Raw genomic sequence first — 12,690 nt, forward strand, 5'->3', positions numbered from 1 at the left:
ACTACACTGGAATTAAGATTAAAACTTTAATTAAAAAAAAAAAGACCCAGTTCCTGTCTTCATGAAGTTTATAAGAGTAAACACAAGAACAAGGCATCAGGGCATTGTCCAGTTCTGTCACAAGGAACAATAAGGAAAAACATCCTCAGAGTAGATTTTCATATTCTCTAGAGTATGGCTTCAAAGCATATATAATAAATTGAAATTTTTTAATTTAAATTTTAAAATGAGCTGAAATAAGGTAATTTCATATAGAGATAAGTGCCACAAAGAAAACCAAACACTAACGAGAATGTAGCTCCTGGAGTGGAGGTAAGGATGTTGAAGGAAGGTTTCATCCCTGAGCCGAACCCCTTCTGGTGAAAAGGAACAAACGCTAACAAGTGTGGTGTGCTTGGAGGGACAGGGAACCCACAAGGCTATGCTGTGGGAAAGTGGTGGGAAAGTGGCAGAGAGGACGGGGACAAACCACAAAGGGCATTATAGGCCACAAAAGGAGTTTGGATTTTATTCTAATGACTGTGGAAAGTCACTGGCAGCCTCGAAGCCTGGGAGTGACAAGAGGGAATCTGATTAAACATAATAGCTTCTTGTTTAGAACACAATCCATCTTCAAGGAGAAAGAACATTACAAACCGCCGTGTGGCAATATTGCTTCTGTGCCCTCATCAGCCAGAGCTGCTCCGCTCTCTACTCTCCGCTAGGTTGTGTGCAAGGTACTGTACACAGGGTCTCTGACCTTGAGCTCACAGCCTGGTGGAGATGAGAAACACGGGACAAATGATTATAGCTGTGATATTTATAAGAGTGGAGCACGTACAATGCCAGCGAGCACCCAGGGCAAAGGGTAATCGGGCCTGGAGGAGTCCAGGAAGGAAGACCTCACACAAGACCGGAATCAGAGTCCTGTAGAGGGCAAGCAGGGATTTCCTCAGTGCACTCCCCTCTGGGCAACACCCAAGCCACTGGTGGGACACAAGAAAATGTAGGCGCTACAAAGACTCCTTCTTTTAAAGTATATTACGTAGGATTTTTATGGTGGAATGGAGGAAAAAAGTTAACACATAAAACCTGCAACCGCAACTTCACAGGTATTGGTTAAATACAATTTTATTAAGAACTTCAAAAGCACAAACTTCTAGTTTTAAAATTAAGTCCTAGAGATTAACATACAGCACGGCAACTATAGGTAGTAACACTGTAGCATGTATTTGCTAAGAGAATAAAAGAGTTCTTATCACAAGAGAAAAAAGGCTTTTGTTAACTGTGTATGGTAACGGATGTTAACCAGACTTACTGCGGAGGCCGTCCCCCAATATACACAAATACTGAACCATTATGCTGTACACCTGAAACCAATACAATGTTGAATGTCAACTGTAGCCCAACTTTAAAATTAATAATCTTTTAAAAAGAACTTTATCTGTGTGTGTGTGTGTATGTGTGTGTGTGTGTGTGTGTGTGTGTGTCTGTTACCCATCGTGAGCTGGGGTTAAAGACTTTTTTGAATACCAACTTTGTTGCAGTCATTTTTATGCTCCCCAACCAATACAGGCTTTCATCAAAGTTTTCAAAGATGTAGAAAAAATTCCAAATACTCTCTACTTGGATTAAAAAAATGATTAACAATCTACTGAAAGCTTTCTCTGTGTCTGCACACGGGCATATACATGTACTTCCAGAGCTACCTGGAAGTGTTGGAGACATGACGACATCTCACCTCTAAACTCTTCAGCTGCTGTCCCCCAGTAGAAAGGGCATTCTCCTATATAATCACAACACCATTAGTACACCTAAAAAAAAGAGAAAAAAGAAAAAATATCAACAACTCTTTAATATCATCCATCATCAGGTTCACAGTTTCAAAATTTTTTAAATACAAGGAAAGGGTTTTATTGAGAAACTTACTGAAGAACTGTATTTTCATAAACTGATTAGATTTACTATTATTTATATTTCACTATTTTTCATTTCTTTTTTTTTAAGCTTTTTTAAAATTTATTTATTTGACAGGCAGAGAGCACAAGTAGGCAGAGAGGCAGGCAGAGAGAGAGAGGAGGAAGCAGGCTCCCCGCTGAGCAGACAGCCCAATGCGAGGCTCGATCCCAGGACCCCGGGATCATGACCTGAGCCGAAGGCAGAAGCTTTAACCACAGAGCCACCCAGGTACCCCACTATTTTTCATTTCTAAATGTAATAATACTTTTAAGTTAAAAGTCTAATTTTTAGGGGCGCCTGCGTGGCTCAGTTGCTTAAGCGTCTGTCTTCAGCTCAGGTCATGATCTCGGGAGTCCGGGGCTGGAGCCCGCATGGTTGTGGTCTGGCTCCCTGCTCAGCAAGGACTCTGCTTCTCCCCCTCCCTTTGCCCCTCCATCCCGTGTGCACTTTCTCTCAAATAAATAAATAAAATCTTTTTTTAAAAAAAAGATCAATTTTTAAAAGTCAATTTGTTAAATATTACAAGAATGATTATAGTAATCAAACATGGCAAAAAAGTGTGAAAGTGGTCCATGCAAGACTGACATTTTGGAAGTGCTGTGTTACTGGAAGGACACTCTAGACAAAGGGACCTCCCGGGAAAAGGATGCATGAAGAGCAGGGTGTCAGCGAGAGAGAGGGAGGTGAGTGGGACGGTCACTGAAGGGAAGCTCTTTGAGGGCTCTGCCTGCTTTCCAGAGGAGTCTGGACTTCATCCTACTGGCAGTGGAAGTTTTACATTATACAGTCACGTTTGTTGACAAAGTTCTTCTGGCCACAGTCTGTCAGATGGACTGGAGAGCAGGGAAGATTGTGGCAGGGGGTGGGGGGGGAACATTTGGAGTCAAGAGAACAAGGTTTATACTTTTCACTGCAAGTATTTTAGTTACATTATGGGTTAAATAAACCTGCTATACTGGTAAAGGGACAAAACAAAAACATAAAATTAAACTAAGCTTATCTTGAATGTTCATGTTACTGAAATGCAGCTTTAAAGACAGAAAGGTACAGTCAGGAGAGACTCAATTTTGAAAGGAGCCCTTGGGCACTTGTGAAGTTTTCAGCATTTAATGGAGCTGGCTCTTTTTAATACCCAGTTTCACTTTCCAAAGTGGCTTTCCTTTTCCTTGGCAAGATTCATCACTGGCACTAATTTTGTATTTATCAGTCACAATTAAAACTTTCCAAAGGAAAACCAATGGGAAAGAGGTGGGGTGCAAAACAGATAAAGTGATTTTCAAATACACAGAGTGCCCTCAGGACAGTACTGGCAGTAACTGCAGGAGCTCCACGCACAGAGTCCAGGGGCCAGATGCCAAACCTGCCTCGAGGAGGAGGAGGCGGAGGGCAGCACTGGGAGGCTGGCTAAGGGCAGGACCGGACACTGGCCCTTCACTCCCTTCCTCTCCCGGACACCTCTACTTGTGTTTCTGTTACACACTGCGCTTCCTAGAAAGATTCATTTGAACAAAATGTTCCTTAGCTTTAAAAATGTCTCAAAGCAAAGGAGTCAGATTTGCATGAATATTCCTAAGTCGGAGGCTGGTAATTCAAGAAGACTCTGCGTTCCATAAGAGAGCTGCCGGGGGGGGGGGGGGGGGGGGGGGGGGGGGGGGGGGGGGGGGGGGGGACTAAACAAACACCATCACTGAAGAGGAACATCAAGAAAGAGACCTGGCAGACAGGCCTGCTGAAGGAGCAGCAGCTTCAGGGTAGAACGAGGGGCTGTGGGTTGTCAGGGACCTGTGTCTTTTGAGGGCCCAGTGAGGCAACCAAACTGGAGATCCTGACAGCAACAGACATGTGGATGTAAGGCTTAGCAGAAAGGGTTAGGAAGGCACAAGGGCTAGGGGAAGGTGAACACGGATGAATCCACAAGACAGATGTAAACAGAGAAACAAGGGAAGGTCTGAAAAAGTCACAGAAGGCAAAAAGAAAAGGCTCTTCCTCAAGACAGGACCCCAGGGGCCACGCACGCACAGGGCCACTTCAAGAGGGGACCCTAAATGCGAGATAGCCTGTGTCCAAGAACAGAGAGAGCACAGGCTAGACAGCTTGGGGGTGGTAGTCTACGAAGCAGAGGTTGCAGAAGGACAACAGGGCAAGGTTAAGGGTACTGGCTAGGAAGCGAGTGAAAGACTGGACAATGGGTCCAGGTCTGAAGGGGCTGGAACTCTGAGAGAAAATGAGGTCCAAGATGAGACAGGGGAATACAGAAGCCCCTCGAGGAAGCTACAGAAGAACAGCACACCAAAACTTAAGATTTCGCTAGTAGAGGTGTTCTGGAAAAAGCTCCTTTCAGACAAGTTAACAGGAAGCCAAAATCAAAGTAAAGGGTTGGGACAATGTCTTCAGAACCCTGTAATGCCTTAAGGAGGCAGCAGGAGTCACGCAATCCTCCCCTCCAGCACTCACTGCAGAGAAGGGACACCCATCCCAGCAGGGAAGGCCAGAGCTAGGCCTACCCAGCCCCTTGTCATGCCTACACAGGCAACAGGGTCTGGCAAAAGCCATTGAAAGTGGCTCTCAGTTCACCCAGGAGCCTCTATCTCCCCATAAGGAAAACAGGGCCCCGATAACATCTAGGAGATCTAAATTTGTTTTCCAATTTGTGTAAAATGTTACTTGTATTAAAAATAATAATAACTATGCATATTTTAAATGCAAATATAACTCATGCTTGAGAGCTGGGAAATTAGCTTTAAAAAGGAAACAAAATGGAGGCGGCTGCTGGGTCAGTTGGAAGAGCTTGTGTCGCCTGATCTCAGAGCTGTGAGTTCAAACCCCACACTGGGCAGGGAGCTTACTTACAAATTATGTCTCATCTAACAGTTTACTTACAAACCCCAATGCTTATTTTAAAAATTAACAAACTGGCTCATATATAAACTGGTCTCTTCACAATATTTAACTGACAATTCAGGAGCATGACACACACTAGGGAGAGAATGGAGTAAAAGGTGCTCATTAGTGTGCTAGGGAGAGTATCAATCACCAAAGAAATGGACACATTCAGAAAAACCTTACTAATTCTAAGCAGCAACTAACCACTCTGATTTCCTTAAGAATTGAGAAGTTAAGGCACCAAAAAATAAAAACAAAAACAAAAACAAAACCCAGGCTTCACAACATTATCAATTTTTCAAGGGTTTCAAGAAAAATAGTCAAAAGCAGCCTCGTCAAGAAGATAGTGACGGGGTGGGGATCCAGAAGTACCCCCAAAGGACCCGCCCTCCCCCAGTAACAGACAGCATTCGGGAGAGTCACCCCATGCATACTCCATGAACACAGGCCAGGTACTACAAAATAAGAATAGTGAAAGAAAAAACGTCCACATCTTTGGCCATTCTGGGACTACTGACTGCTCCACTCGTAATCCTCAGCTCTGTCAGACCTGCCTTCCCGGTCTTGAGACTGGCTATGTGAATGACACAAACGCACAGTGAAAGCAACGCAATAAACTTAAAATCTGAAGCATTAATTATGTAAAATCATTATTATGTATGTTATTGAGCCTCTTTAAACCCTCACTAGTTTTCCACGAAACTAGAAGTGAGATGTTCAATATGGCAAAACCTCAACTCACCGGGACAGCTGGCGAATGAGTCACCACCGACTCACGCCGCTCAGAGCGGAAGGCTTGTTGACGATCTGAGCACAAACTTTCTGGGCTCACTGTTCTGGGGAGAGGCTCCGACCCGGACCAACACGATGAATAGCTGTGATTACCCGGGAAGATGTAGTCCCAGGACACACAAGTCTCTCTGTCCCCACCCAGGTGAGACTCCAGACTGCAGCGACCCTGCTCTCCTGCTCCCGTCCCCCAGCCTGCTGGCCCACTCCGCTTCCATCTCTCTGACGTCCCCACAGCCAAGCGTGCCAAGACTGCATCTAAGGAAGAGGCACCTGGTTCTCACAGCTCTGCGGGCTGCCTCTAGACTCTTCCAAGGGAGAGAAAAGAGCCCTCCTGCACAGGGTGCTGTGACCTCTATTTCACCTGCTGCCAAAAATCTTTTTAAAAACGTATTTCCTCACAAGGCAATTCTGATGCACATGCTACGGTACAGACAAGCCCTGAGGACATTATGGTGAAACAGCCACTCACCAGAACCCAGATACACAGGACTCCACGACCCTGAGGCAGCCAGAGTTGTCAGTCGTAACACAGGAAGTACAATGCTGTCTGCCAGGGGCTGGCAGGGAGAAGGAAAGGGGGGGGTTACTGTCCATGGCCTTGGAATTTCAGTTTGGGAAGATGAAAACGCTCTAGAAATGGAAAGCAGTGGCAACTGAACAACACTGTGAATGTAGTTAATGCTGCTGAGTTGTACATTTTTAAAATGGGACATTTTGGGATGCCTGGGTGGCTCAGTCGGTTAAGCATCTGCCTTCAGCTCAGGTCATGATCCCGGGCTCCTAAGATCGAGCCCTGCATCACTGGGCTCCCTGCTCAGTGGGGAGCCTGCTTCTCCCCCTCTCCCCTGCTTGTACTCTACCTCTAACTATCTCTCTTTCTCTCTCAAATAAAATTTTTTTTAAAAATAAATAAAATAAAATGTGAAATTTTATGTTATGTATAATTCCTCACTGTTAACTATGTTCTAGACAGGTGACATGCTAAGTGATTTTGTGTTGTCACCATCTCATTCCAAGAATGTTATTTATTTTGACACAAGTAAAAATGAGCTAAAATGGTATCTTAAAATTATGATCCCAAATTACTATGTATTATTTTCAACAAGGAGAAAGTATGTTTTACAAAAAAATGACCCATAAGGAAGAACACTAACAAAAACTCTGAGACCAGAAAGCACTCTTAATCTGGGGAGCAAATTAACGTGAAAAGAATGAAAAACTACCAGCAACTCACAGGAAGTCTTACCACCAAGCAGATATTACACAGCAGCCCCCTCGAACTTTTTTCTTTTTAACTATTCAGGGTAAAAATAATTAATAATTTGGAATTCAAATCAAAATACTTGTTGGTTAACATTAAATTGAATGTCAGCAGGAAAAACTCGAGGTATTTTAATAACAGCTCAATTTCTCCACCCATCTCTTGTCATTCCAAATACGTGACTGTCCTGCACTTGCTACTGCAACAAACTCCCTTCCCTCACTCACCGAAGACCTTCTCCAAATGTCCTCCCAGACCAAACACGTAATCTCAACTGCCTTATCCACCCCAAATCAATCAGTGTAGCAAGTAACCCATCTCTAAATTAAAGAGAAATGTCAAAACAGAACCTGCAGGCAGCACTGGACACCATGAGAAATGCCGCCTTGTAGCCTCTCCCTGCACAGCCAAATGCTTGACTCTGAAGTTACCAACTATGAAACCACAAAGTTTGAAACATATTATCTTGTAGCACAACATACAGACTACATCTTTTGTTTTTTAATTATGTCCTTGAGTGGTCATCTAAAGATTAAGAGAGCTGAATAAAGTTAAAAACATCCTCTTGGATAAGAGACTAGAAATTAATCAGATACAAATCTTCAGGTGCCTCTGAGTTAAAGGCAAAGGTTTACATTCAAACTTGTTAAAACTTCTGCAGTGAAATCATAGTTTTTCTACTACTAACTTGTCTTTGTTCTAATCCTCTCTCCCACTTTTGTAAAATTTAAATATGAACTTGCAAGAACCTGTCCACATCCTTTTTATTTTAAATCATTTTCCAGTGGGGCTAGTACCACTTGAAGAAACTGTCATATCAAAATCCTGCTCCCTAAAGCCTAATGGTTCAAAATCTCCCCCAGTAACCAAAATCCCTAGAGACTTTTATCCAATTTAACAACTATATATAACAAGAAATATTTTTTTCAATTACAAAACATCCCAGTTAGATAATAAATACTATCTACTAAAAGAAAACTACCCTGCAATTACAAAGTTATAGGAAATCATAAGATAGAAAATCTTTAATATAAAAATTTTGACATTCAATGGGGCGCCTGGGTGGCTCAGTGGGTTAAGCCGCTGCCTTCGGCTCAGGTCATGATCTCAGGGTCCTGGGATCGAGAGTCCCGCATCGGGCTCTCTGCTCAGTGGGGAGCCTGCTTCCTCCTCTCTCTCTCTCTGCCTGCCTCTCTGCCTACTTGTGATCTCTCTCTGTCAAATAAAATAAAATCTTAAAAAAAAAATTTTTTTTGACATTCAAAATACCTGCCTACACAATGGTCTGCTTTCTGGATTGTATTCATTTATTTAATATGAACATAACATGAAGTTTTAATGGAAAGGTCAATGAAGTTTAGACAGTATAGACTTCAGAGTCAAATGATGTCTACATCCACACCCTCACTCTGTAGCTAAGCCCAGTCTAGTTACCATCGTGAAAGCAAAAATACCCTATAGAACCAGCAAGGTTATGGACAGGAAAAGCAATTTTAAAGAGAAAAATCAAAATTTTCAAAGAAACAAATATCAAAAGAGATAATGCCCTTTTATATGCATTTTGTTTCTCATGTTGCATCTTTAGTTGCATCTCTCAAAATTTAATAAATTTTAAGTGAAATATCTGACAATGCAAAAGTTAAGAAATCTAAAAAGATGTGCGCGCGTGCACACACACACACAAAACTAGTGCATCAATTTTAACTAACTGATGGATAACTATCTTAGCTAATGGTGCTGTGAATCTTGGGAGTAGAATAACCAAATCCAGTTTAGCTGTTGGCTAATCAACTGACCGGCTTAATCAAAGAAAACAGAATTATTCAGCAGAAACCATTTCACAAAAGAAAATCTTTGAACTTTGCGGACTATGCCCCCATAAATCCCTACCACAGGCCTTAACACTGTTCCCAACTCTGCATCACATAGGTGTCCTTGCAGTAAAAAACACAGGCCATTGCGAAGAATTACCAAGAATTCAATGACAACTTCTAACTCCTCCCCTTCAGGAGCAGAAACAAGAAAACATATAGGACTACATTAAAAGGTATTTGGGAAGAATAAGCAAATTGTTGGAAGTACTTGCTTCAGTGGAGAATATAAAAAACCCAACTTCCTAGAGGGCCAATATAAAAAGGTATCCTAACCATGTTGAAATTTAAAAAAAAAAAAACCACACCTGGCATAATTTTTAGTTACTTTTTGTTTTTGCTTTCACCACTAGAGTTTTAACGACTTGATAAACCAGGCAAATATTCTGCATATATAAATCAAGTTAATTGCTGTCACTTAAAAGGTTGTTAAAGCTTTATGCCCACATTCTTTAATTCACTGAACTTTAAAAAATCAATTTTCATTCAATTTTCTCAGCAAATTCTAGGCTTTAAGAAACTGATTCATCTACTAACACCTTAAACACTGACTTATTGGGAAAGTTCATGATCCATCCTCCAAACCTGCTGTCTGGAAATACACCAGTATTCCAAAAATGGGAAGTAACACATCGGTACTGGGCCTGTGACCACAAGGATGCCCAACAACCATGGATCCAAATCTGCAAAGCCTTGCCTCAGCTGACAAGTAGCCTTCTGGCTAAGAAGTTCACAATTCCAGTAGTTAAAAGTGTAAAAACTGTTATAAAAGCATTTAGAGTCATGGCAAAAATGACCGTAACTCCAGGTTTACACACCTGTTGTCCTTCAGCTTAATATTGCCCCTCACCCTTAAAAGGGCCCTGTCATGTAAAAAAAAAAAAAAAAATTCACCAGTGGTGCCAGAAGTGGTCACCTTGGGGAGGGAAGAGGTGCCTGCTGAATGAGAGCAATGGAAAGGGAGCCCTTTGGGAGGCTGAAAGTGCCGTGCATCTTGATCTGAGTGTGGCTATTAGGACATACAGGTCATGTAAGTTCTTACTGTAAATTAGACCTCAATTAAAAATACATACATAATTTTTAAAACACATTGAAATACATTTGTAAATGTCTTTGTTCAAACAAGAAACACAAAACAACACTAGATGTAGCAACTAAGATTTTTTTTCCAAATGTATTTTAATTAAGATGTATATTTATTGTGAGCACTTTTATGTAGAACCTGTCAAAATACAAACTGTGATTTTTTTAATCTCATTTTAAAAAGTTGCCAAATTGACATCTGAAAGCATGCAGAAAGATGAGCTATTCATTCTCTGATTTTGCAAATAAGGAAAACTAAATCTTCAGGGTAAGAACCATACGGAGATAAGGCAGCCAGTCAATGACAACAGTAGAACAGCACTGTCCTAAGCTTGAGCCACTCCCGTTTCCACTGGGCCGTTACTTTTGTGACCTTATAAACAAATATGAACTCTGAATCTACCCATGGCAGAGGAGGATTCAACACGCTCCTCAAAATACCAGGCCAACAGGCCCCAAAGTGCACTCACAAAGACACACTCATCTTCTCCCTTCTAGACAGTTGGCAAATGATCAATTACATTTTCAGGCACGTATTTTTCCTGCGATGCAATCAAGTGTGACATCTTTATAATGTGGTTCAGGAGGAAAAGGTAAATGCAGGGATTGGCAAAATCCATCTTATTTCCTTTCAAATCTCTTTGATGGTTACTTGGTTCTCAAAACTATGTCACTAAGTAGGACTCAGGAAAACATCGCTAGGGGCCATTCACCAGCAAGGCTTTGGGTGACCGACCCGCGGGGAATCACCCCCACTAAATAGAAATCTTGCCTCTGCCCGGGGTGTCCCACCCAACTCTCCGCACAGAACAAGACTTGCAGGTGACCTGTGCCTTGCGGCTCAGTTTCCGATCCCAGTGAACAGCTGACATCTCGCTTAAAACTTAACATACATCCTTTCCGCGGGAATTTATTTCTGTTCTCACAAGGCGTTTCTGCTCCCCACCAGAGCAGGCCTTGCTTCACAGGACTCTCTGCTCGCCTCTCCACCGTCTCGTCTTCACGGTTTAAAGCGAGACTTGAACAGAAATCGAAACGGTCGCGGCCCTCCCGAGCGCAAGTCGGGGCCCCGAGCGAGCCGGTCCGGCCGGGGTCGGCCGGCGGGTGCCAGGCGAGCCCACTACCCGCTCGCGCGCGGCTCCGGGGAGGCCCGGCGCACTCCACCACGCTGGCCCGAAGCAACCGGTTGCGGCGGCCGCTAGACGCTCTCCAACAGCGCAGCGGCCACCTCGGCCCTCCGAAGTTCCGACCGCCGCGCAGGCAGCGCGCCCCCCGACCCCCGCTGCGGGTTCGCGCCCCGGCCCCGGAGCGAGCCCGGGGGGCGGGTCCGCGGGGGCTCGGCGGGCGGGAGCGCGGGACGCGCCGGGAGGGGCGCGCGGCGGGCCCAGCGCGCCGGGGAACTTGGGCGCCCGCCGGTACCGCCGCCCGGCCACTTTCCTTTCACGCCCCCGGGGCGGCCGCGCACTGCGCCGCCCGCCCGGGGCCGCGGGCCGCCGCAGCCGCCGCTTGCCGCCGCGGCGAGGCGCCCAGGCGCGCTCCTGCAGCCCGCCCGGCCGGCGCGCGGGGCCGCGGGGGCGCGCGAGGCCGCGCGCGGGCGCCGCGCTGCACCCCCCCGCCCCGCCCCCGCCCCCAACGTGCCGCCGCCGCCCGTTGGCGCCTCAGCCCGCGCGCCCGCCGCCCGCCGGCTCCCGGCGGTTTTTCGTTGGCAAAGTTGCGCGGCCCCCTCGAGGGGGACGCCGCGCGGTCCCCCGCCCCAGCGCCGCCGCCGCCCCTTCAGGCCGCCGCGCGGGAAGGCCCAGCTGGCGGCCCCGCTTTTTTACCTGCCGGGAGTTTTCGCGCGCGCCCTCGCTCGATCGCTGGCTTTTCCCCTTCTCGCGCTCGTTTTCTTTCTTTCTTTCCTTCTTTTCGCTTCCCCGCGCGGGCGCTTTTTCCGCTCGCGCCACCCGCGCTCGCCCGCTCGCGCCCTCCTTCCTGCTGGGCTCGGCGGAGCGGGGCGGCCGGCAGCTCTCCCCGCCCCCCTCCACCCGCGCTCCGGCGGAGGCGGCGGCGGCGGCGGCGCTCCGCGCTCCGACTCATTCCAATATGGCACGGGTGCAGGGCGCATGCGCCCGCGCCCCCCCCCATCCGCGCTCCTCCCGGCAGCCCGCGCCCCTCGCGCCGCGCGCGTGGCGCCCCCGGGCCGGGAGCCCCCGGGCCGGGCCTCCCCGAGCGGGCCCGCAAGTCTTCCAGACCGGCTGGGGCCGCGCGGAAGGCGAGGTGTTCGGGCAGTGAGGGGTCGGGGAGGGGGTGCTCGGCGCCGCCAGCCACCCCCGCCCCTCGTGCCCCGAGCCACAACTTGCCGCGGACATCCCCGAGGCCGCGGCGCAGGGCAAGCGGCGGCGCCTCCGGCCCCCGACGGCAAGGCGGCCGGGTGCGGGCGGGTCCCGAGAGGGAAACGCGCTCCAGGGACCCAACGCCCGCCCTGTCCCTTACCCGACCCACGAGTGAAGGGCTCTCGCACCTCACCTCGGGGTGTGCACAGAGCCGCACGGAATCGACTGGCGTCCACGGGTCGGTCCCGGCGCCGGGGCCCCGGCGAAGCGCGCCGCTGTCGTCCGCACGTGACCGCCTCGGGCAAGATGGCATGAGCGGAGGAACGGACCGAGCGGCTGCTGAGCCCAGATGGGCGCGTGTTGCAGCCAGAGAGGGCTGCGTCCCCGCGCCTGGCCCACGTCGGGGATCTGATGCGTCCTTCGAGACCTGGAAGGGCACCCAAGTGTCCAGTGTCTGCGAAGTCAGCCTCGGGCCCCCAGGCGCACTGGGTGTCTTCAGGCCACCGCAGGAGGCGCCCTGTAAATCCGAGTTTCCCTGCCGCTCGGGGCC

At 47.4% G+C, this 12,690-nt stretch overlaps 1 protein-coding gene across 13 annotated transcripts in view; it reads right to left on the bottom strand.

Annotated features, from left to right (window-relative positions):
* The window catches only part of SFMBT1 (Scm like with four mbt domains 1), a 125,618-nt gene extending 113,198 nt beyond the window's left edge, over window positions 1–12,420 (bottom strand). For 6 of the 13 annotated variants that reach the window (XM_032322039.1, XM_032322106.1, XM_032322008.1 and 3 more), the window contains exons 1-2: window positions 11,649–11,876; window positions 1,721–1,793 (exon numbers count right to left, since the gene is read on the bottom strand). The gene's annotated coding sequence lies outside the window, so the exon portion shown is untranslated. Of the gene's footprint in view, window positions 1–1,720; window positions 1,794–6,082; window positions 6,244–10,655; window positions 11,094–11,648; window positions 11,877–12,333 lie in introns of those variants that run through there. The other 7 variants (XM_032322091.1, XM_032322048.1, XM_032322082.1 and 4 more) reach the window with 5 other exon arrangements.
* Window positions 12,421–12,690: the final 270 nt, after the last annotated feature.

This window comes from Mustela erminea, chromosome 1 (genome assembly GCF_009829155.1).
Source record: "Mustela erminea isolate mMusErm1 chromosome 1, mMusErm1.Pri, whole genome shotgun sequence".
Taxonomy (NCBI): domain Eukaryota; kingdom Metazoa; phylum Chordata; class Mammalia; order Carnivora; family Mustelidae; genus Mustela; species Mustela erminea.